This window comes from Ammospiza nelsoni, chromosome Z, assembly GCF_027579445.1.
Source record: "Ammospiza nelsoni isolate bAmmNel1 chromosome Z, bAmmNel1.pri, whole genome shotgun sequence".
Classification (NCBI taxonomy): Eukaryota; Metazoa; Chordata; class Aves; order Passeriformes; family Passerellidae; genus Ammospiza; species Ammospiza nelsoni.
The window spans coordinates 40022697-40046805 of NC_080669.1; positions in this window are offsets into that span (position 1 = coordinate 40022697).

Sequence of the window (24109 nt, forward strand, 5' to 3'; positions counted from 1 at the left end):
TGGACTCTGTCAAGGGAGAAACAGTGGACCGGGCAGAAAAGCATGAAGCAATGAAGATACACTCTGATCCATGTTAACTGCTAGTTTTGCCTGCCTAAGGTGTGGAATACAATGAATACCCATTTTCATTATTTCAATACTAGAGCGATTAAGAAGAAGATTAAAGGACAACTACAAGAGAATTAACCTTAATTAGGTCAAATTTAAATGACTTACCTTCATTCCCGTAGATTCATGTGCTTTATAGTATTCTTCAATGAACTTACTTATTTGCATGGCATGTCAGCGACATAGCAGAAGACTGCCAACTCAATTTACCAGCGACAAACCTGGGAGAGGCCTGGCTATGGTCAAACAGAGTCTAACAGCAATGTCTGCCCCCAAAATCCACTGACAGCCACTCAGCAGAGACCACATCTTTTCCCTAAAGAGCTTTTAGCATTGTGTGACACAGACTTAGAAACAAAGTTTGGGAACTGTGACATCTGCTTTCTTATATTTTATATTTAAATACAGGGAATAAAGATTCTGGAGACACAAAAGATTTTTTAAGGGAAGGAGTATTTTTGTAAAAAAAGAAAACCAGTAATTTTATAAGTTATTTTATTTTTAAGCAGGAGCAAGCCTATTGATCCTGTGGGGCTCTATAGCAATATTTTTCCCTTGATATTTTTAGCAATGTAACCCACCATCCTCTTAGGTTTTTTCTATCTTTTAAATAAACAGTAGATGATAGAGATTTTTCTGTTTTGGCAAGTTTAGGAAACCAAATAGATGAGTTTCCAGAGCTACCCTTCCTATAATATTCAGATGTGCTGTTGGTTTTGTCAGTTTTTGCAGTTTAATCATCTATGATTAAGCTCAAAGCTATGCTGATACACTGATATCTTTGATACTGAGACAAAAACGGAATAAGGCCTAACTGTGAAACTATCAAAAGAAATTGAGTAAAATTAGAAAAGAGCCATGGAATGGTCGGTAGAGAAAACCAGTGCAGGGGAAGAGGGAAGTGAAAGGTATGCATGCCTCCAAATACAGGAAAAGGTTAGTCTTACTCAACTTCTGTCCCTCTACTACAACTCTGAAATAGTTCTTTGTCTTTCTTTTAAATGTACACAGAATGTATTTTTTGTTCTTCAAGAAAATTACCATAAATTAATCTATACAAACTGTGCTTAACAAATTAGAACATTAAGAATTTATTTAAACAATATTTTTTTGTTTTGTGGTTGGAATTTCTGTTTTTTTTAAGCAAAAGTTGATGAAAAATAGTAGTATTAACAAAAAGGGAAAGTACTGAATGTGAAAATAGTCTTTCAGTGAACAGAACAGGTTCATAATTTTCAAGTGATGAAAGACCACATAATTGGACCAAACAAATTTAATACAGGCAACAAAAATGCATAGTATAGAGTAACAAAGGGAAGTGATAAAAGAATGGAAGAATCTTATATTTGAATACATTTTTATGAAAAGGAGCAATGCGTAGTGCACCAGCTTTCAGGGCATATTTTATGAGTTCATGTTGCTTAATCAGCATTCCTGTGATGTGATGATTACTTAAGCAACTTAGGTAAAGAAAAAAATAATAATTGATGCTTTATTGACAAAAAGGAAATACTAACTGGTGTTAGTATCAGCCTAATAAATCTCTGCCATAAACACAGCAATGTTACAAGGTAACAACATATGTATTCAAAGTAGTAATTTGAACCATGCCATTAAGCCTTCAGAACTGACAGCATTACTATTTGTCTGTTTCTATTCACTCTGCTTCCAGTCTGACTATGGAAAACAAAGATAGTGAAATGATTCTGACATCAAAATTATTAACTCAGTCCGTTGTCCAACCATGTTTCACCACATTTGAAATCCCTGCAAGATCATATAAAATAAATGCTCCAAACATATATTCCCGTTGTATTTTATATTACTTAACATTTGCATATAACAAAAGTTTTTTACCTGCCTACTTTCAACAATTGCCTTCCTGTTGCATATGCAGTGAATTTTAAAAACAAAACAAAACAACAAAACCACTGAAACTGTTACTGTATTATGACCAAAAAAGAATATTTCAGGAAAGAGACTTTTTAGGATTGTCCTGGTTTAGGACAAATTAGGGGAAATCTCCAAAAGGGAGGCCCCCAAACAAAACAAACCTCCAACCACCCCTCCCCCAACACCGGGTTCGGGAAGGAATTTCTCGGAGGAGCAAAGTGGAAAACAAAACCTATTTATTTACAAGTAACAAAAGAACACTCCCCAACACAAGAAAAGAAAAGAAAACAGACTGTGTTGTGAGGGCGCCAAGCTTCTCTCGCAAGCTCCAGGTGTCCTGGACGTCTCAGGTCAGGTCCGGAGCCGGTCCAGTATCTTCAGGGGAGGGTAAGAAAGAGGGAGCAAAAGAAAAGGAAAAAAAAAACAGCACAAAAAGCAGAAAGCAAGCAAGCAAAGTGGCTAGCCAAGCCAAGCAGCCAAAAGCCAAAAGCAAAAAGGGCCTGGTCAAACACTTCCCCCTCTCTTCCCCGCCCCGCCGCAGCAAGACGGCCGGGCGGGGGGGGGAGAGAGAAAAGGCACAGCTGCCAGACACAACACACGATATTGGGATAAAGGCTGTCAACCCACGACACGCCACCCCTTATCCCATATCGTGAATATACAATAAAAACTTTCATTTCACTTACTCACACCTTTGACACTTACGCATTCCTCTCATCTTACTTGCTCAGACCTTTGACCCTTACAGTTTCCTTCTGTCTCACATTCAACAAACAATGACATTCATATATGAGTCTCATCCCACAATCAGGTCTCCCTGAGGCACACACCGTGTTGTTCCATCTTTCTGCATTATCCACCATGTATAACCTGGTCCTTGAGCAAAGACAATCCCACGGATGGGTTTGTCTGTACTCGAGGCAGAGTTGATCCATACTGTCTTTCCCAACAAACCTCTGACATGGGCCACTGGGGCTTTATCTCCATCTACTATATTAAGGAGCTCAGACTGAGCAGGATCTGCTCGGTTGGTGGAACCTCGAGTGTTAACTAACCAGGTAGCCTTTTCCAAATGCTGCTCCCAGTTTTTTAAAGACCCCCCCACCCAATGCTTTTAAGGTGATTTTTAACAATCCATTATACCTTTCCACTTTCCCTGCAGCTGGTGCATGATAGGGGATATGGTATATCCACTCGATGTCATGTTCCCTAGCCCAAGTATTAATAAGATTGTTTTTAAAATGAGTCCCATTATCCGACTCAATTCTCTCGGCAGTACCGTGCCTCCAAAGGACCTGCTTTTCAAGGCCCAAGATAGTGTTACGGGCTGTGGCATGAGACACAGGGTAGGTTTCCAACCATCCCATGGTGGCTTCTACCATGGTTAGTACATAGCGCTTGCCCTGGCGGGTTTGAGGCAGTGTGATGTAATCAATCTGCCAGGCCTCCCCATATTTGTACTTAGACCACCGCCCCCCATACCAGAGGGGCTTCACCTGCTTGGCCTGCTTAATGGCAGCGCACGTCTCACAGTCACGAATAACCTGAGAGATACTGTCCATGGTTAGATCCACCCCTCGGTCTCGTGCCCACTTATAGGTGGCATCTCTACCCTGGTGGCCTGAGGCATCATGGGCCCATCGTGCTAAGAATAACTCTCCCTTATGCTCCCAGTCGAGATCTATCTTCAACTCCCCTATCTTTGCAGCCTGATGTACTTGCTGGTTGTTTTGCTGCTCTTCATTAGCTCTACTTCTGGGGACATGGGCATCTACATGGTGAACCTTCACAGGTAACTTCTCTAACCGAGTAGCGATATCTTTCCACTCTTCCGCAGCTCAAATTGGTTTCCCTCTGCGCTGCCAGTTCGCCTCTTTCCATCTCTTCAGCCATGCCCATAGAGCGTTGGCTACCATCCAGGAATCGGTATACAAATAGAGCCTTGGCCACTTCTCTCTCTCTGCAATACCTAGGGCCAGTTGAATAGCTTTGATTTCAGCAAATTGCCTGGATTCGCCTTCTCCTTCAGTAGCCTCTGCAACTCGTCGAGTGGGACTCCACACAGCTGCTTTCCACCTCCGTTTCATCCCTATGACGCGACAAGAACCATCGGTGAATAGAGCGTAACATGTTTCTTCTGCTGGTAACTGATTGTATGGTGGAGCTTCCTCAATCCGGGTCACTGGCTCTTGTTCCTCATCCACGACACTAAAGCTTTCACCTTCAGGCCAATTTGTAATTATTTCCAGATCCCAGGGCGATTTAACTTCCCAATTCGAGCGCACTGCGTAATGAGGGCAATCCATTTACTCCAAGTAGCATTGGTGGCATGGTGGGTAGAGGGAACCTTTCCTCTGAACATCCATCTCAGCACCGGTAGTCGGGGCGCCAGAAGAAGTTGTGCCTCTGTACCAATCACCTCTGAGGCGGCTTGGACTCCTTCATAGGCGGCCAAGATTACTTTTTCTGTTGGGGTATAGTTAGCTCCAGACCCCCTGTAGCTCCGACTACAAAATCCCAATGGTCGGCCTCAGCTCTTGCCAGGCACCTTTTGCCAAAGGCTCCAGGACAGACCATGGCTCCCAGCTGCAGAGTAGAGCACGTTCTTCACATCTGGTCCCGTCCTGACTGGACCAAGGGCTACAGCATGAGTGATCTCCTGCTTGATTTGGACGAAAGCTTGCTGCTGCTCAGGACCCCAATGGAAGTCATTCTTCTTGCGGGTAACCAGATAAAGGGGTCTCACAATCTGACTATACTCAGGGATGTGCATCCTCCAGAAACCTATAGCACCTAAGAAAGCTTGTGTTTCCTTCTTATCATTTGGTGGGGACATAGCAGTGATTTTGTTAATAACATCCGCAGGAATCTGATGCCGTCCATCTTGCCACTTCTCCCCCAAGAACTGAATTTCTCGGGCAGGTCCCTTGACTTTGCTCTTCTTAATGGCAAATCCGGCTTCCAAGAGAATATAAATTATCTTCTCTCCTTTCTCGAACACTTCTATTGCTATGTTCCCCCAAACAATGATATCATCAATATATTGTAAATGTTCTGGAGCCTCACCCTCTTCTAGTGCAGCCTGGATCAGTCCATGACAGATGGTAGGACTGTGTTTCCACCCCTGGGGCAGTCGGTTCCAGGAATACTGCACTCCCCTCCATGTAAATGCAAACTGAGGCCTGCATTCTGCTGCAGAGGGATGGAGAAAAACGCGTTAGCAACATCGATGGTCGGGTACCACTTTGCTGCCTTGGACTCCAGCTCGTACTGCAGTTCCAGTATGTCTGGTACAGCCGCACTCAGTGGTGGAGTCACTTCATTCAAGGCACGATAGTCCACAGTCAGTCTCCATTCTCCGTCAGATTTTCGCACAGGCCAGATAGGGCTGTTAAAGGGTGAGTGGGTTTTACTGACCACCCCTTGGCTCTCCAGCTCTCGGATCATTTTGTGGATGGGGATCACGGCATCTCGATTCGTCCGGTACTGCCTGCGGTGCACTGTTGAGGTGGCAATTGGCACTCGTTGCTCCTCTACCTTCAAGAGTCCTACTGCAGATGGGTTCTCTGATAGTCCAGACAAGGTATTCAATTGTTTAATACCCTCTATCTCCACTGCAGCTATTCCAAAAGCCCACCTGAATCCCTTAGGATCTTTGTAATAGCCATTCCGGAGGAAGTCTATGCCCAAAATACACGGAGCCTCTGGACCAGTCACAATCGGATATTCCTGCCACTCCTTCCCAGTCAAGCTCACCTCACCTTCCAACAAAGTCAACTGTTGTGATCCCCCCGTCACTCCAGCAATGGAAACAGGTTCTGTCCCCACGTGTTCCGATGGCATTAAGGTACACTGTGATCCAGTGTCAACCAATGCTTCATAGTCTTGTGGCTCTGATGTGCCAGGCCATCTGATCCACACCTTCCAAAAAACCCAGTTCTCCCGTGCCTCTTCCTGGCTGGAGGCAGGGCCCCTCTAAGCCAGATTGTCCTTCTTTCCTTGGGCATATGCCTTAGAAGTTCCTTCAAGGGGATCGGACATGTCATCGTCATCAGCATACTTAACATCTCGGCTACGAGCGACCAGAGCTGCTCTTCTTTTTGGTGATACTTTCTCTTTTCTTCAAATCACGCACCCGTTGTGCCAAAGCAGCGGTGGGTTTTCCATCCCATCTCCTCATGTCTTCTCCAGACTCACGCAGAAAAACCCATAACTCAGCCCGTGGGATGTACTTTCTCTCCCCATCAAAGGAGCACCAGCGTTGGACACCAGGGCCTCTAATTTGTACAGCTGAGATTTGAATAAGATCCTCCTTAATCTCTTCCCGGAGTTTCTTATGATTCTCCTCTATTTTGTCCTCTAGTTTCTGCAGTTGGGTTTCCACTGCTGCAATTCTGGCATGAGTTGGGCCATGCACAGCATCTGCATACGCTCGAAGCTTCTTCGCCATATCGAGCACAGTCTCATATGTATCATCCTGCTTCATTATTGCTAGGGCAGAAGCGTATTCAGGTGGCCCAAGTCGCACAAGTTTCCTCCACATTACAGGTGTGCATGGTACCAGGTCCGGATTCCTAGTTGTTGTATCATCTGAGAAAATGAGCTCTGCCACCGCCATCTCTCTCAGGCGTTGGATCCCCTGTTCTATGGTCTTCCACCGTGTCTGCTGCATATAGAGATCATCCGTACACAGGTATCGTTCTGCTACGCTTCTTAGGACCCGTTCCCAGAGGCTGTGAGGGTTAGCCCCCCTCATCATACCTTGATCGATGACAGGATCATGTGACAGGAATCCCAAATGCCTCGCTTCAGTACCATCCAAAATCGTAACCTCCCCTGCAGCATCCCAAAGGCGGACTAACCAACTAATTATAGATTCGTCAGGTTGTCATCTGTAATCCTTTCTTAGGCCTCTGAGGTCCTTCAGAGAAAAGGAGTCAATATTAGCTCCAGATTCTGTGCCCCTTGATGTGGCCTCTGATTTTGGTGAGGGTCCTTCTCCTGCATCATCATCCTCATCATCCTCCACCTTTCAATCGGTCGCATCATCCTCATCATCCTCCACCTTTCGATCGGTCTTGCCTTTACACTTTCCACCTCTTGTATTAGCTGCAACAGCCATGGTTTGGGGCCTATTGTCTGATTCAGCTGCTAGCCTGGAGCCTGGGATGTTAGCTGCAGCCTGGGTCACTGGGATAGTAACTAACTTATGTCCCTGTTCCCTTTCTGCTATCTGCTGCTCCACAGTATCTAGCAGAGTACGGTAAACAAACGCCAAGGCCCAGCTCACTGCAGTAATCCTTTCTTCCTTAGTATTACCATGGCACTTCTCCCTCAAATACTTTGCCACCTCGACTGGATCCTGAATTTGATCAGATGGAAAGTCCCAGTCTATAGGATCGGAAAATTCCTTTAAAGTCTGGCCCATATCCTCCCATTTCCCACTCCAGTCAAGATTTTTCCTGCATTGTTTTACTCCTAAGTCAGGAGTGTCTCTAACCCCTCTAGAAATCTCAGTTTTCATTTTATACACACTCCAGACAGTATAGAAAAGGCTTAATAAATTAAATGCCAGAAAGATGGTTTCTTTCAAACTCAGGGAAAGTTCAGTATTTTCTAATAGAGATGTCAACAATTTGGAGGAGAAGAAGGAAGACAAAGGCTGAAAAGCCCCTTCCCCTTCTTCTCCCCAAACAAACTGAGTACACAGCCATAACAACAATCCATACGTTCCTGAAATAAAGTCCAGCATTTTTATCCGACACATCATCACACATAAGACCAGCACAATGACTATTCTGGTTAGTGCCCCCCGCTTACAAAAGCTACTTATTAGGGACAACATCAGAGCTATTTTTGGGTAAGGAAATAACCCTAGGGACCACAAAGGTATTAAAACTTCAAAAACCCCTAGGGACCAGAAATACCGGCAAGCTTCCACTCCAAATGACATTATGAATCACCAATATGCCCACAAAATAACCAAAACCAAAACCAAAACATTATTGTTATAGGTTTTTTTCCACTGTTTTTTGGCCTCCGTTTCCCAGCCAACGCACCAAAAGATATACTGTCCTGGGTTAGGACAAATTAGGGGAAATCTCCAAAAGGGAGCCCCCCCACAAAACAAACCTCCAACCACCCCTCCCCCAACACCGGGTTCAGGAAGGAATTTCTCGGAGGAGCAAATGGAAAACAAAACCTATTTATTTACAAGTAACAAAAGAACACTCCCCAACACAAGAAAAGAAAAGAAAACAGACTGTGTTATGAGGGCGCCAAGCTTCTCTCGCAAGCTCCAGGTGTCCTGGACGTCTCAGGTCAGGTCCGGAGCCGGTCCAGTATCTTCAGGGGAGGGTAAGAAAGAGGGAACAAAAGAAAAGGAAAAAAAAAACAGCACAAAAAGCAGAAAGCAAGCAAGCAAAGTGGCTAGCCAAGCCAAGCAGCCAAAAGCCAAAAGCAAAAAGGGCCTGGTCAAACACTCCCCCCTCTCTTCCCCGCCCCGCCGCAGCAAGACGGCCGGGCGGGGGGGGGAAGAGAGAAAAGGCACAGCTGCCAGACACAACACACGATATTGGGATAAAGGCTGTCAACCCACGACAAGGATGAAACATTCTTGATCATTGGTGGTCATTTATTGGTATTTACTTTTATTCTCTCCTAAATGATTTAGGAATATTGTGATTTCTGAATGACATGACTGAGATATATAAAACAGTGGAAGGTGGTTATCAATCCCAGACTGCTGAGTAAGCGGATAAAACACAAACTCATGTGTGCTGTGTAAAATATATTGCAGTATCACAGAGTATCAAGGTTGGATGGGGGCCCGCCTCTCTGCTCAATCAGAGCTACTGAAAGCAGGTTACCTAAGACTGTGTCCACATCACTTTTCAGTATTTCCAAGATGAATATTCCACAGTAATTTCTTGGCAAACTGCTTCAGTACTTAGTTACAGTGAAAAAAGCTGTTTTCTGATAGTCATACAGCTCTTTCTGTGTTTCCTTTTTCTCATTGCTTTTTGTACTCTCATTGGACACCATAGAAAACAGCCTGACTCCGTCTTTGCATCTTCCCTTCAGTTGTTTATATGTGTTGATGAGTTTTCCTTTGAGCTTTCTTCTCTCCAGACTGAACAGTTCTACCTCTCCCAGCCTTACCCCAAAGGAAATATAACAGAATCATAGACTCATTGAATGGTTATGATTGGAAGGCACCTTAAAGATCTTCTAGATTCAGATCCCCTGCCTGGGTCTCCTTCCACTAGACCAGTTGTACACAGCCCTATCCAGCCTGGCCTTGTACCTTTCATAGATGGGGAGTCCACAACCTCTTTGGACAACAAATTCCTTCCTAACATCTAACCTAAATATAGACTCCTTAAACTTAAGGCCATTACCGCTTGGCCTACTACTACATGCCATTGTTGAAAGTCCATTTCCAGGCCTCTTGAAAGCCTTCTTCAGATAGTAGAAGCTGCTACAAATTCTCCCCAAAGCCTTTTTTTCTCTGGACTGAGCAACCCCAATTCTCCTAGCCCATCTTCATAGAAGAGATTGTCCAGTCCTGTGGTTAACTTAGTGTCTTTCTTCAGGACTTGTTCCAACAGGTCCATATCTTTCTTTTGCTGGGTACAGCACTCCAGGTGAGGTCTCACAAGAGCAGAGTAGAGGGAAACAGTCAACTCCCCTGACCTTCTGGGAGCACCACTTTTGATGTCACCCAGGCTGAAGTCGGCTTTTGAGCTGCAAGTGCACATTACTGGATTGCGTTTAGCTTCTCATCAACCAATACCCCTAAATCTTTCTCCTCACAATCCATTCTCCACCCAGCCTGTACTTATGTTTGGGTTTCCCCAGTCAGGATGCAGAACCTTGCATTTGGCCATGTTGAACATCATGCAGTTTTCACAGGCTCACCTCTTAAGCTTGACTGAGAGGGAGAAAAAGCTAAATGAGTGCTTTGAATGGATTTCCACATGGTAGAGGTTGTCACAGGTTTGTGATATGTGAAAAGATAACTTTACTATTGAAAAGGCTACAGTTCTGTTTTCATATGCCTAAGGTAATTTACCAAGTTGGTGCAAGGTTTTGGTGATATTTTTGGTATAGTTGAAGAGCTAGGAGCGTAAACTCAGTCATGAAACAGTATTTTTGCACAAAACAGTACATTGAGAAAGGGCTGGTCTAGCAGAGTGACAAAGAAAGAAAGTGTTTATGACTAAGACAATGTGTTTGGAACACAATTGTTTCATAACAATTTCAATCAAGTACAGATAGTTTCAATATAAATAATTGTGTATGAATATGATTTATATTCTTCACATCAAAGTTACTCTAGAAGTTCCACTTTGTTTTGCTGCTTTTCAATGATTACTGTTTGCAGAAGTTATTTATTATCAGTGTATTTAATTTTTCTCTTTCTTAAACACTTCAGAATTTATTGGTGCTGCTGTAGAAAAGCAAATAAAACATGTTTGATTTTCTATTTCAGGGAAATCTTGAAGAGTCTTACACTTTTAATCCTCCAGTCCTTTACTGTGCTATGACGGCATTCTGGTGAGGGGGTAAGTTGATGTAGATCTATTACTTTGATCAGCTGAATTGTCATTTCAGATTTAACTTGTATAACAGTGTCCTTCAATGTCTATCTGACAGACTTTTCTTCCAGGCTCTCTTGGAAAATTTCTAAAACTGTAAATCTGTGATTTATTTCATATATAGGTAGTCTGAATAACAGAGGTGTCAGATTATTTCTGTATTTACAGATCAACTGTATATCATATAAACAGAGCAGTTGATTCCTACATGCTCGGTTTCTTTTTGCCAGAAATCCTAGGTTCCCACACATGTGGAAATTGGGGTGATTATTGTAATTAGTTCAGTAGAGCACGAGTCACTCACGAATGCTAGATATTTTCAGGTTTCCAAATTTCAGCAATCTATTTATCAACTACTTGTCAGACTCTTTCCAGAATATTCCATATCCACACCAATATGAGTATTACGAAACTCTAAAGGCTTTTATTTTTCTGACTGCAAAGAAGGCTTGTAGATTTAAAAGGGCACTGCAACCTGTCAAAGTTCCCGGATCAGAAATTTTTACAAAACTCTAATAAGTTACATCATAGCTTCTGTTGATATTAGCAAAACTCCATTAACTCTTATATAATAATCTCTAACTGGGAATTTTCATTTGAAATAGGATTATTTTAAATTTTTCAATTTAAATACTGCGTAGAGAAAACAGACACTATTGTTACTTATTTCTAGGTGTTAAAAAGTTCTGAATAATGAAAGGCACAATGATTGTGAGGCATGTTTTAAACAATTGTGTCCCATGTCTCTCAGCCTTAATATACCACTTTCATTCTTTTTCTTTCAGTCAAAGTTTGTGCTACTGTTGGAGCTCAAGTGCTGGAAAAAAAATCTTCATTTTTCAATGGAACACCATGTGGGTTTTGCTAAGCTAGATACCATGTACAAGAACCGTTTTATAACTTCATTTATATATAATTGTTATATGAAAATCATTCATGTTCGAGAATTTAATGAGTGCAAGAAAACCTTTTGAAACTCTAGATCCTAGGAAGAATGAAGTTGTATGTTAGTTCATATGCTACAGACATAGAAATGGTCATTACATTTGGTACATCAATTGCAGAGGTAGGACCACTGATGCAGCATAGATTCTAATTCTCTGCTCTCTTGCTGTTGATATATGGACAATTTACAAGTAAACAAGAAAAAATATTTCTGATTTTAATTTATGAAGCTCACCCATAGTCTGTTACTTTGAAACCAGGCAGTTATTTGTTCTTATCATTCCTTTGAGTGACTTTTCCTTCATCATATCATTGAAGTGTAGTGTCACTGACTACACTGTTATCTAAAAGAAGTGATGTCACACCATCAGTGTCTTTTTATTGGAATGAACACCAACAATGAAATTCCATTTTGATACTAAGTTTCCTTTTCAAAGATTTTTTTCCTTGCCTTTGAAAATGTGGTACAGATTACACTGTGATCTAAAATCATGCCATTTGGTCATCCTCTTATCTCATTTTATTAGCTAAAATATAAATTATTTTACTTGAAGTATTAAAATTATCCCCTTGTGTTGCGGTTCCTACTGTAAAAATTCAAGTAGTTCAGATGCAATAATTATTTTACCCAAACTAATAAACACATTCTTCAAACAAATTCACATTAAAGTAAAATCTAATACATACAAATCTAATTTATTTATGCAGTCTCTTGCGCCAGATTGAGTTCTTTTTTTTTTTAATAAATTTGAACTATTTATTAACATTTATATTTCACAGTTTAAGAATTCTTGCTTTTCTGTGGCTGGTTTCCCACTTCTTCGACTGTAAATCTGTAATAAATAAAATTTCTAAAATTATGTAACATCATCAAATTTAAGATATTTCCTTGAAGGAATTAATAGCAATGGAAAAACAATGGGAAATTTAAAATGGAAAAAAAAAACTCTGCCAAATTTACAATGTACTCTCAGTGGCTTAATATTTGTGTTAGTTTAAGAATTCTGTATTTGTGGCATAGGTGTACAATAATATACAAATTTTTAAACTCCATTCATTTTCATTTCAATTGTTATGGAAAGAAAAATATCCAAATTGTGCAAACTATCTCTTATAGGAAGAACTTTAGCAAAACTTCATAAGCATAGAAATGCCTGCTGAAAATTGAATAGAAGTTGCTTCTTTTATGTATTGATTTCCCTTAAACAGAAATTCAGTGATGTGTTTTCCTCTGGTTGGTGAGCACAGTTTCAGCCCTGAAAATGTCAACATAATATTCCCCTTAGGGGTGAAATTTTGATAATGCAGAAATACAAAGCATGTCCCTAAGACTTCATTGTGTCTCAGATTCCATATTTAAACTTGAATGAACAGAGATACGTCTGCGGCACTTTTATGATAATTAAAATACATGCAAGAGGAGACAATACATCTTCATTATTTAGAACAAATTTGTTGTGATTGATGAAAAAGATGAAAACTCTAGGTACAGGCATAGCAGATGCGGTCTATTACTTTTTTTTGATCATAGACTTAAAGGAGGTAATAATTTTTTAAGTCTTTTATGATGGAATTCATATTATTAATAATAATATATGAGTATAAAATTCTTAACACTGACTATAATTTCAATAGTTTGGCAAGCTAGAATATGTATATTCAAGCTTTAACCTCTAGGCCATATTATTGAAGCCAATTTAAATTTGTTCACTTTGAACATACATTCTTTTAGTTTGATAGTTATTTGGCTAGCTGAAATATGATGATAGAATGGGTTCAAATGCTGAGGATAAAGAATTATATTACAAAAAAATTGTGTGTTTTGAAAATATTTCACATCTCACAATCACAACACAAAGGTCAAAGATGAGACATTTATGCAAAGTCATCTGCTCCCTAAGGCAATAAACAGTTTTGAGTCCTGTGACTAAAGATGGATGAGGAGTCCTGGAAAAAAGTGAAGACTCCCACACTCAGGCAACACTGTAGCTATGGCTAAAAAATTTTGGTTCATATAGCTACTTACCATCAGCTAAAATTCACTTAACCACATAATCAAACTTAAAATTATCAAAAAAGAACCTCCTTTTTGGATAAAAATCTATATTATTCATAAATATATTTTTACTAAAACTGATAATAACATAAGGCTAGGTGTCATTTCTAATGAAGGAATAGTGATTAAGAAAGCAACCTAATAGAATTGCAAAAAGAAATCAATACAAAACAGATACATTACAAATGAAAATATTTTTGTCCACAAAATTATATGTACTTCAAGTAACTCTTCTGGAGTTCTTTCATTGTGTATAGGTAGAAAACTGGAATAAAAAAAATCTTCATGAATTTGTCAGGCATCTATTGAAAGTACTCTATTCTTTTCTTCATACTATTCTATTACAGATGATTTTCAGTAAAATGAAAGGAAAAAAATTTAATCTGTATTTTTCTTTCCAAGAAAATATTGGTATTTTGGTATTCCCAAGTATGCAACATACAGCAAAATAGTAGTGCAAAGAAATATATAATACAGGTCAGTATTTCTCAGTATCTGAGTGCTAACCATAGTAGATGAGTCACAAAAGGCAATATAGAGTTAGAAAACAGAGGTTGTAATCATATAATCTGAATAAAAAATAAAATGTTGCTTCTTTGCAACTATAATTTTACTTTTCACAACCAGGTAGTACAGGATTTTGCAGCACAAGATCTGTGGTCTAATTTTAGCATAGTGGTAGCACTTTTATCATAAGTCAGTTTATTGAGAGAACAGAGCTTTTTAAAGAACATTTTTAGTGCAACCTTTTGATATATATCAATCTTCCATTATAAATATATGTATATTGTATAATCATGAGTTTAAAAATTAGTTAATATATGCACCAATTTTCCTATATGTTAGGATTATTTAAAGAAAAAGTATTGATTGTTTCACAAAAGGCATTTTAAGTTCTTGTACAGTTTTGAGAGATTTTATTGCCTGGTTCGGATTCTACATACCTAAAGATTAAATAATAATTCATAGAGAACACCTTTTTCTCTGAATTTTTTTTGTGGAGTTGGCCAAAACTTCATAGCAAAAACCCTATTTTCCCACCATGTGTTCTTGGCAAAGAACAGTATAGTTTAGGAAAAAAAGCAAAACCAACAAAAAACAAACAAACAAAAAAAAAAAACCAAACAAAAAAAAACCAAATAAAAAAACCCCCACAAAAACAAAAATAAACAAACAAAAAAAACCCCCACCCACAAAAACTCCAAAAACCTTGTTAAAATCCTTTTCCTTAGCAAATTGGAATGTTTTTTGTTGTTATTGTTCTGGTTTTAGTTTTCAAATTTACATAATATTAGAATTCTTATAGAAAAAAAAAAGTTTTTGTTGTCCGAAAGTAGCAGTGATTACATGCAACTATGTCTAAAATTAGCATCTTACTAAATAGAGTTGATTTTTATCAATTTTCATGTGTTTTATTATCACAGAATCACAGAGTGGGTCAGAGTGGAAAGGACCACAGTTTGGCATTTGATCCAAACTCCCTGCTCAAGCAGTGACATTCTACAGTACCTTGCACAGGATTGTATACAGACGACTCTTCAGTATTCCCACTGAGGGAATCTCCACAGCCTCTGGGCAATCTCTTTCAATGCATGGTCACCCACAAAGTGAAGCATTTCTTCCTCATATTCAGGCGGAATTTCCTGTGCATGATTTTATGCCCATTGCCACTTCTCCTATTGCTTGGCACCATTGAGCAGAGTCTGGAGCCTCTTATCACCCTCCCTTCAGATACTTACAGACATCAATAAGGTCCCCTCTCAGTTGTCTCTTTGAGACTGAGCAGGCCCAACTCTCTCAGCCTTTCCTTGTAACAGAGATGCTCCAGTCCCTTAACCATCCACTGGATCCTCTCCAGGATCTCTCATGTCTACCCTGCACTGAGGGGTCCAGGATTGGACACAGCGCTCCAGATGTGTCTCACCAGGCCTGAGTAAAGGGTCAGGATCACCTTCCTCGACCAGCTGGCAATGTTTGTCCTAATGCACCCCAAGACACCACTGGCCTTCTTGGCCATCAGGACACAGTGCTGGCTCATGGACAGCTTTTTGTCCACCAGGACACCCAAGTCCTTGTCTGCAAAGCTCCTTCTCAGCAGATTAGCTCCCAGCCTGTTGTGGTGCCCAGATTATTCTTTCCCAGGTGCAGAACCCTGCATTTGCCTTTGCTGAATTTCACAGCTCTTTGCCCACCTCTCCACCCTCTCAAGGCCCTTCTGAAGGGCAGCACAACCCTCTGGGGTATCAGCCACCGCTCCCAGCTCTGTGTCATCAGTGAACTTGCTGAGCAGACCTCAGCTCCTTGCATTAATAACTTGTATCCAAGTTATTGATGAACAAGTTAAACAATACTGGATCAGTATTGAACCTTGAGGGCACCACTAGTGACAGGTCTCCAGCCAGACCCTACACTACTGATTACAACCCCCTGGGATCTGCCATTCAGTTCATTCTTAATCCACCTCTCTGTCCACTCACCTCATCCACACTTCCTGAGTTTGCTTGTGAGGATGTTGTGAGAGACAGTGTCGAAAGCCTTCCTGAAGTTGAGATAGACATTATCCACTGCTCTCTCCTGATTCATCTGATTACTTGTTTCATTATGAAAGGCAATGAGGTTGTTCAAACATTACCTGAACCCATGCTAACCCCTGATCCGCTTCTTGCCTTCCATGTGGTAGTCATGGACTCTAGAATGAGGCACTCACTCCATCACCTTTCCAGTGATTGAGGTGATGCAGCAGCTCCTTGGCTCCTCCTTCATGGCCTTTTGGAAGACCAAGTTGATATTTGCTGTATTCCATTCCTCAGGTACCTCTCCTGATCTTCTTGACCTTTTAAAGATGGTCATGAGCATCCTGTCTAGGAACAGCTCTCTCAGCACTTGTGGATTCATCCCAAGCCCTTGGAATTGTGGATATCATGTTTTCCTGACTCTAACCCAATCCTCTATGACCAAGAGGAAGTTTTCCATCCAACATTCATTTACCCAGGTCTCCTGGGTCAGATATTCCTGGAGGCTGGTCTCATCAGTGTAGATTGATGCAAAGAAGGCATTCCATAACTCTGCCTTCTTTACATCCTGTTACCAGGGTCTCCTCTCCATTTACCAATGGGCCTATATTCTGTTTTACTTTTCTTTTGTAATTGATATATTTGAAAAGCCTGTTTTGTTATCCTTTATATCCTTGGCCACATTTAATTTAAGATGTGCCTTGGCCTTTCTAGTCTCATTTCTACTTTGATCACCTCTCTATATTCACTCCAAATGATCTAACCTCACTTCCATCTCCTGTGTATTTCTGGTTTACTCTTGAATAATGACAGGAGTTTTTTATTCATTCAAGGAAGTCTCTTGCCCTTTTCACTTGATTTCTTTCTCATTGGTATGCATCACTCTTGTGCCTGGAGGAACTGATCCTTGAAAAATCTACCAACTCCCTTGGAGCCCTCTTCCCTGCAGGGCCTGTTCCTCTGGGACTCTTCCAAGAAGATCCCCAAAGAAGCTAAAGCTAGCTCTGCTGAAATCAATGGCTGTAATCTCACTCACTGTCCTGATACCTCTTCATTCAGTAGTGAACTGCACAATATGATGGTTGCTACAGCCAAGACTGCAGCCAACCCTCACATCATCAGGAAAGTTGATGTTTGTGAAAGTAGGTTTTACCTGTAAAACTAATTACCATGTGATCTAGGACAGTGATAAACTTTCCAGAGACAGAAATTCTGTTGTACCTTATGCAAGTTATGAAATACAATATGAAGCTTTTCAAGACAAGGCATCCAGAGTAATTTTTTTCCAATCTTTTTTCTTATCTTTCCAATTTTGAATTCAAATGCACTTTCACTATGTAAATAATGCTCCGTGTTGTTATTTTGATTCTTCAAAGCATTGCATCTGTTGAGAATTAGTAAACAAGATTGTACAGTTACTTTCCCACATGTAGTTTTTTGTTCTTTCCTGGTCAAATCCTGAGAGAAAATTGACTTTCTTTGGACGATTTATCATTTAGACTCATGATCATTTGAAGTAGCTGTTTGAGGCAGCACTTTAGTAAAGGCAGGCATTTAAAAATAGAAAAGCAGGAAAACTACTCACATTGTATTGAAGATGTTAAACTTTGTTTTAGATTTTTAAGTATTATAATACAATTCTAAGTAACATATGCCATTATGAAACATTATAATGCAGAATACTGTGCATTCTTTGCTCTTTACATTAGAAAATATATAATAAATTTAATCAACTTTTCTGTTTTATAAATCAAAACAAATCTAAATGACTGCATATTTTCACTAGTCTTTTGGTAAACATGAATAGCAATGTTGAGTGATCCAATAGTTGACAATATATGTTAAAAATATAGGACAGGTCTGACCTTTTTCTGAAGTCTTGTATGAAAAATCTGTACATCATATCTTTACAATTGACTTGATATTCAAGATTCCAAAAAGGCAAAAATCCTTTACTTTTCTTTGTCTGTTTGCTCTGTGCTTTCATCATGCTTTGATGCTATAAACAACTATAGTTAGTTTCTTTTGTTGAAAAGATTGATTGTTGTTAATTCATGATTGTTATTCTGATTTCCTATAGTAATATGGATGACATCTTGTAAGAATAAAAATGCCTTTTTACTGCTTAAAAATGAGCAGGTTGCTGTTACATCTGAACCCTCTGACAATACCATACTGATATTTTACTAGAAATCATGAACATTGGATTTTTTGGTTTTTACTTATTTTTGGGGAAGAATAGTATCAGTACTTGGCAAAAGTAATTTGTTCAAAGTCTTTGTCTTCACCTTTGCAGGTGAATGGAAATATGTTTCTGATAAGGAACATGCTATTACATAGAAGGGATTTAAATTAATTAAGTCACTATGATGTACTACATGACTGGTACCAAGAAATTCACAGCCATAGTACAAAAGCAAGCTCCTAACAGGTTGGTGTTATGCCATCACACCTGGCTTCCTGCATAGGTTTTTAAAATCTATAGTTTCCACATTTTCATTTTACAACTATTACTGGTAGAAATTGGGTTTTGAAAATGCCTGCAGAACAGAAAATATTTTATTATAGTCACAATATAAGATGCATTATTGAAATATATCAGAAAAACACTTTTAAATTTGCTAAAAACCCTTTAAAATTTCTGAACGGCTGCAAAGAATATACTGACATCAACTTTTTACTTGGATTATTATTATTTGCATTTTCTATTTACAGGATCAGATTTCTACTCTTTTTCTATATTTGTTCTTTTGTGATTATTCATGCCTTAAAGTCTTTCATAAACTTCTTTTGTCTATGAGAAGCACAGCATCTTGTCAAATGTGGTGCTCTCTCAAAATGTAAAACAAAGAAAGCAAAAAGCAAAATCAAAAGTAAAACCAAACCAACCAAACAAACAAATAAACAAGACCCTAAAAACCCAACCAAAAAAATAGCCCACCCAAATCCAGAAGTTTTGTATACTTATAGCAAAATGCCTTTTATACATAAACTTTTATTTTATAGGCAATACCACATAACTCTATGTCCCTGAAATAAGATATTCTCAAATTAGGAGAAATTGCTTATAGTATAGGTTAGCAATTATGGTGACAGTTCTAAAACTGGAATACAAGAGAACTTTTTTTTCAGCCCCAGAATTTGAAATGTGTTTACTTAATTTGTTGCAATATATTAAACAAAATGCAAGATTTATAACTCCAGAAACCCGAGAGAAGAAGAATGACTTTGGATAGAGAGTTTTGCTCTAAAAATTATTGTCATTAAATAGCCACTTCATATAATTTATTCATATGGACTAGTGGAGCCATGAAACAGATTTGTTGAAAGTAGGCTGACTGGTACTTACTCTATTGTAATGCTTCTGATAAGTCCCATATTATTCAAATACAGTAAACATAGATTTTTACCAATAGTATACAGTGCTTTTATGTCTTAATAACCAGATTTAAACTATACATTAGATTACAAAGGGAAGAGTTGCTGTAAGAGCAGTAGGAAAAAGAATCATACCTAGGAAAATCAAATGGCCTGATCCTGAATTCGTTTTGGTATATGAGTTGGAGTTAGAGAGATTTTCAAATGCATTCAATTCCCTTGGTGAATGTCATGTTTCTTCAAATATATTTTCTTTAGAAATAACATATAAAATTTCCTTTGCTTCTATGGCAAGAAATTAGGCAAAACACCATTAAAAAGAAACTATGAAGAAGTTTGTCAGATGGGATGAGAAAAATAGTGCATTTGAAGGAAACTGCTGTTTTATTCTCCAAAAATTGTTTCAGACTAGAAGACAGTGATACATTTCATGATTCCTCTCTTTGCAACATGACTTAATGACAGATATTTTAAAAACAAGCAAACAAACACCCAGAACTTCCTCCTCAAAAATCAAAGCCAAATTATTTTTTGAATATTTAGATGTGAGAACTTAATTATCTGATAATGGGTTTAATTTTTTTATATACTGTGTATACAAATTCAGCTGTCTGGTTGTTTTGTTCTATTTTAATTAGACATTTTTACAATATCTCTTTAAAAAAAGCAAAAAACAAACAGGTATTGATGTTACTCCTATAATTCATTGTACAAAGAAGAAGTCTGTATTTCATAGAATCATAGAATGGTTTGAGTTGGAAGGGACCTTAAATGTGATCTAGTTCCAGCTTCCTGCCATGGACAGGGATGCATTTCACTAGACCAGCTTTCTCAGGGCTCCAACCTGGCTGTGAACGCCTCCATAAATGGGCATCCGCAGCTTCTCTGGGGTCTGGGTCCAGAGCCTAACCAGCCCCATAGAAAAGAATTTTTCCCTAATATCTAATCTATACCTACTCTCTCTGAAGCCATTCCCACTTGCCCTGTGACTACATGGTGTCGTAAGTAAATTATCTTCCTCTTCCTTGTAGGTTCCCTTCGGGTACTGGAAGGCTTCTGTTAGGTCACTGCAAAGCCTTCCCTTTTCCAGGCTGAAAAATTTCTTTCCTTGTGGAAGTGCTCCATTTCTCTGATCATCTTGGTGGCCTCCTTCTGGACTCAGTTCAAGTCCATGTCCTTCCTGTGCTGGGGACCCCAGAGCTGAGTGCATCACTCTGGGTGGGGTCTCACAATGCAGCGTACAGGGACCAAATTCAATAACCTCCCCCTCTAGCCATGCAACTTTTGATACAGACCAGAAACAGGCTGCAAGTTCATTTCTCATCCAACAGAACCTCTAAGTCCTCCTCAGCAGGGCTGCTCTCAGTCTGTTCGCTACCCCAGCCTGTGTTGATACTAGGGATTGCCCAAACCCATGTGCATTTCTGAAATAGCAAGCAAGAGCTAAGATTTGTAGAACTCAAGACTGAACTTTAAAGTGTTTTTTCTGATGATATTATGGAAATTTGGCAAAGGAAACAACATACATATAATAATTTTTTAGCCACATCATCTCATATACAGCTTGTGATTTTTTTTCACTGCATGAAAAATATTTGTCACAGTTTTTTCTAATGCAGAAGTGTATTTCCAGAGAAGCAATAAGTATTAAATCCTTTTCATTAAGACATATACTCTGTAAATACTACACTAGATGACTAGTGTAGGTGACTTTGTTCTACTCCCCTTGTTTTTTTTTGTTGCCTGCTTAAATTTTTATCTAAGGTAATAACAATAATTATAAAATTTAAGTCAGCAGCTGTTAGCACACATATTTTTGTTGCTGACAAATTCAATTAAAGACATTGCTAGCTAAACCAATCAAGTAACAGGTAGCTCAAAAAAGGTCAACTCTAAATTATTGTTTCCCATAATAATTTCCCAAACCATTAAGTTTGTAAAATTAATTTGAAATTGAATCTCATAAAAGTAAATTATGGAGAATGCCTTGCTAGTTTGTGGGTATTCTAAAGCATAGAACTGTATGTCTTCCATGCAAAATGCTTCTCCTAGTATCGTCCAGGTTGCAGCACAAGTACAGAAGGTTCCAGCAGTATTTGCATTAAAAAAACCTATTTACAGGAATGCTAATTCTAGTCAGGAAGATTTTTTTCTACTCCCTTATAATAACATACCAAATATTCTTATTTTATTTTGTTTTGAACTATGTTTTGGGACATTTAAAAAAGACAAGAAAGAAGGTTTGGTTCACAGTAACAAACAAAGCTATTAAAATAATCGTAGTATCTTTAGAAGTTGAATAACTCAACAAGGAATTAAATTTCCAAAATTCTAATGTGAGTTTGAACTTCACCATGAATTAAAATGCAAATGAGAATTAAAACACCTAACCGCAAAAGAACTTAAGACTAAAATAGGATGAATCAGTTATTTACACAGCTACATTAAGCTTTTAGTTACTGTAAACCAAGCCAAATTAAAAGTAATATTTACCAATAAAAATCTGATTTGTTTCTTCTAAATATTGCAACAGCTTGTGGAAGTTAAAAAGAGCTTGAAAAGCTACAGAGGTAGGGAATTGAACGTGATCACAGTTGTTTTTAAATAGTATTTTAACAGTGAATGCTGGTTAAAACAGCTTTTCCTGAGAATATCAACTAACAAAACAATAAAAGTCAATAAAAACTATTCAAAAAGAGGGATAAAACCAATACACATATAGGGTTTATCAAGGAAATTACTATTAAGCACCTGAGGTTAGTCTGGTAGGCACCATAATGGTTTCAGTGATCACTCATCTGGAATTTAAATGTCTATCCTTCTTTCTTTTTTTCACAATATTGTTTATGGTGAAATTAAATATATGCCTGCTGAATTATCTCATGGATAATTTATGTGCACTAGAGCTAAAACCCAAAACAAACAAAAACCAAACAAAAAACCCAACCACAAAACCCCCAAAATCATCAGGACTAATCTGCCCATGAATATCTCTTAGAAGGAGTTTTGTGGAATCACCAGGTGCTGCCACAACACATCCCCTGCTTCTACAAAAATGTGAAAGCAGTTGATTTATAATTACTCCAGAACAGTAGTTTAGCTCATGTTAGCCAAAAGAGCTTCACAGTTTTCTGGTCACTGTAGGTGCTTATTGACATGAAGTGTGAATCTATACCCTCTAAAATGCAGGCATTCACACTGTTTTAATAGACTTAGGTGATGCTGACTATTCTTCTTACCCTTGTCTGGGGTGTCCTTTATAAAAGCTTTGATTTACTAGTAGAAAATTGTTATTCAGGTTTTCTTTTATATATGAAAGCATTTTTTTGATTAATTGCTATCTCAAAGACAATAAAAGTTTCTGGCACATTAAAGCCACTATCTAGTTAAACAGTACCACACTGAGAGATTACGGAACTTGAATTTCAATATATATTTCATTCTAGTATATAAATAGATTTCAAATTTTATAATTTAATGAATTTTAAATTTTTATCCTTGGTAGTTGTGATTTCTTTCCTTTTTAGACAGAAATTATGTCTTTGACAAATTGCAGCAATGTCAGATTCTTAAGTGCAAAAGTTCAGGTTTTTTTATTTTCTATTCTGTAGGTATTATTTTTTTGCCAAACTGTAGTGGCAGATTGGGTTTACTTAGAAAAGTGATTGTTTGCAAGCGTTTTTGTCATAAGATGTTAGGTGCAATTTGATTTGGGATGAAAAAAGAGGAATTTTATTTCCTTCTTGTCAATCTTTATTAGTGGATAGATATTGAAGGCTTCACATGAAAATATAAGTGCTCAGCTGTCAGTTTCTAACATGAATTAATTGTGGCAAGAGAACACAATTCACACGTAAGTTTTAAAATATAAAGTTGAGAACCTACATGCTTATATTTAAAATATATCACTGCCTCAGACATACATATCATTTTTGTCTGTTATTATACAAGCTAAAATAAGGTGTTTTGAATAAAATTCAATATGCAAAGTTTAAGTAAATTGTGGAAGGGGATAAATTTTTTTTTTTTTATATATATACAAACTAGTCAATAGAAATATATCTTTTTGAAGAGTGCCTCTAGTTAGACCAGTGAAAGCTGTATAAAATAGATAAGAAACTCATTTTCTCTAACTGGTGCCATACAAACTGATAGGAAACCTTTCAATTTCAATGGGAGTGGATGGTGACACCTGCCAAGAGTGTTTTAAGAAGTTATTTCATCCAATTCTCAATGTGAAAAATATTTGACTGTATGGTTTACTACAAAGGGTATAAGAAATATAATATTCATTATATATTTTGACTTTTCTCAGTATAAGAAGTTTAAAAACATTAATTTGCAAATGAAATTAACTGGTTACATCATATATTATGCATGCATACATGATGTATCATTCTTTCATGCGTTGATATTCATCAGTTTTAAAAAAAGCATAAATAACTTGAAAACAAGAAAACAAATACCCAGTTACCAATCTTTATACTTCACATCCTTATACTGACCAGCATAATTGAACGTTCCATTTACTTTAGATTTACAGTTACAGAAGACAGAAAAATAGAGTAGTAGTGATTACAGTTATTGCTCTGCTGGATTCCTTGGACTGAAAGATT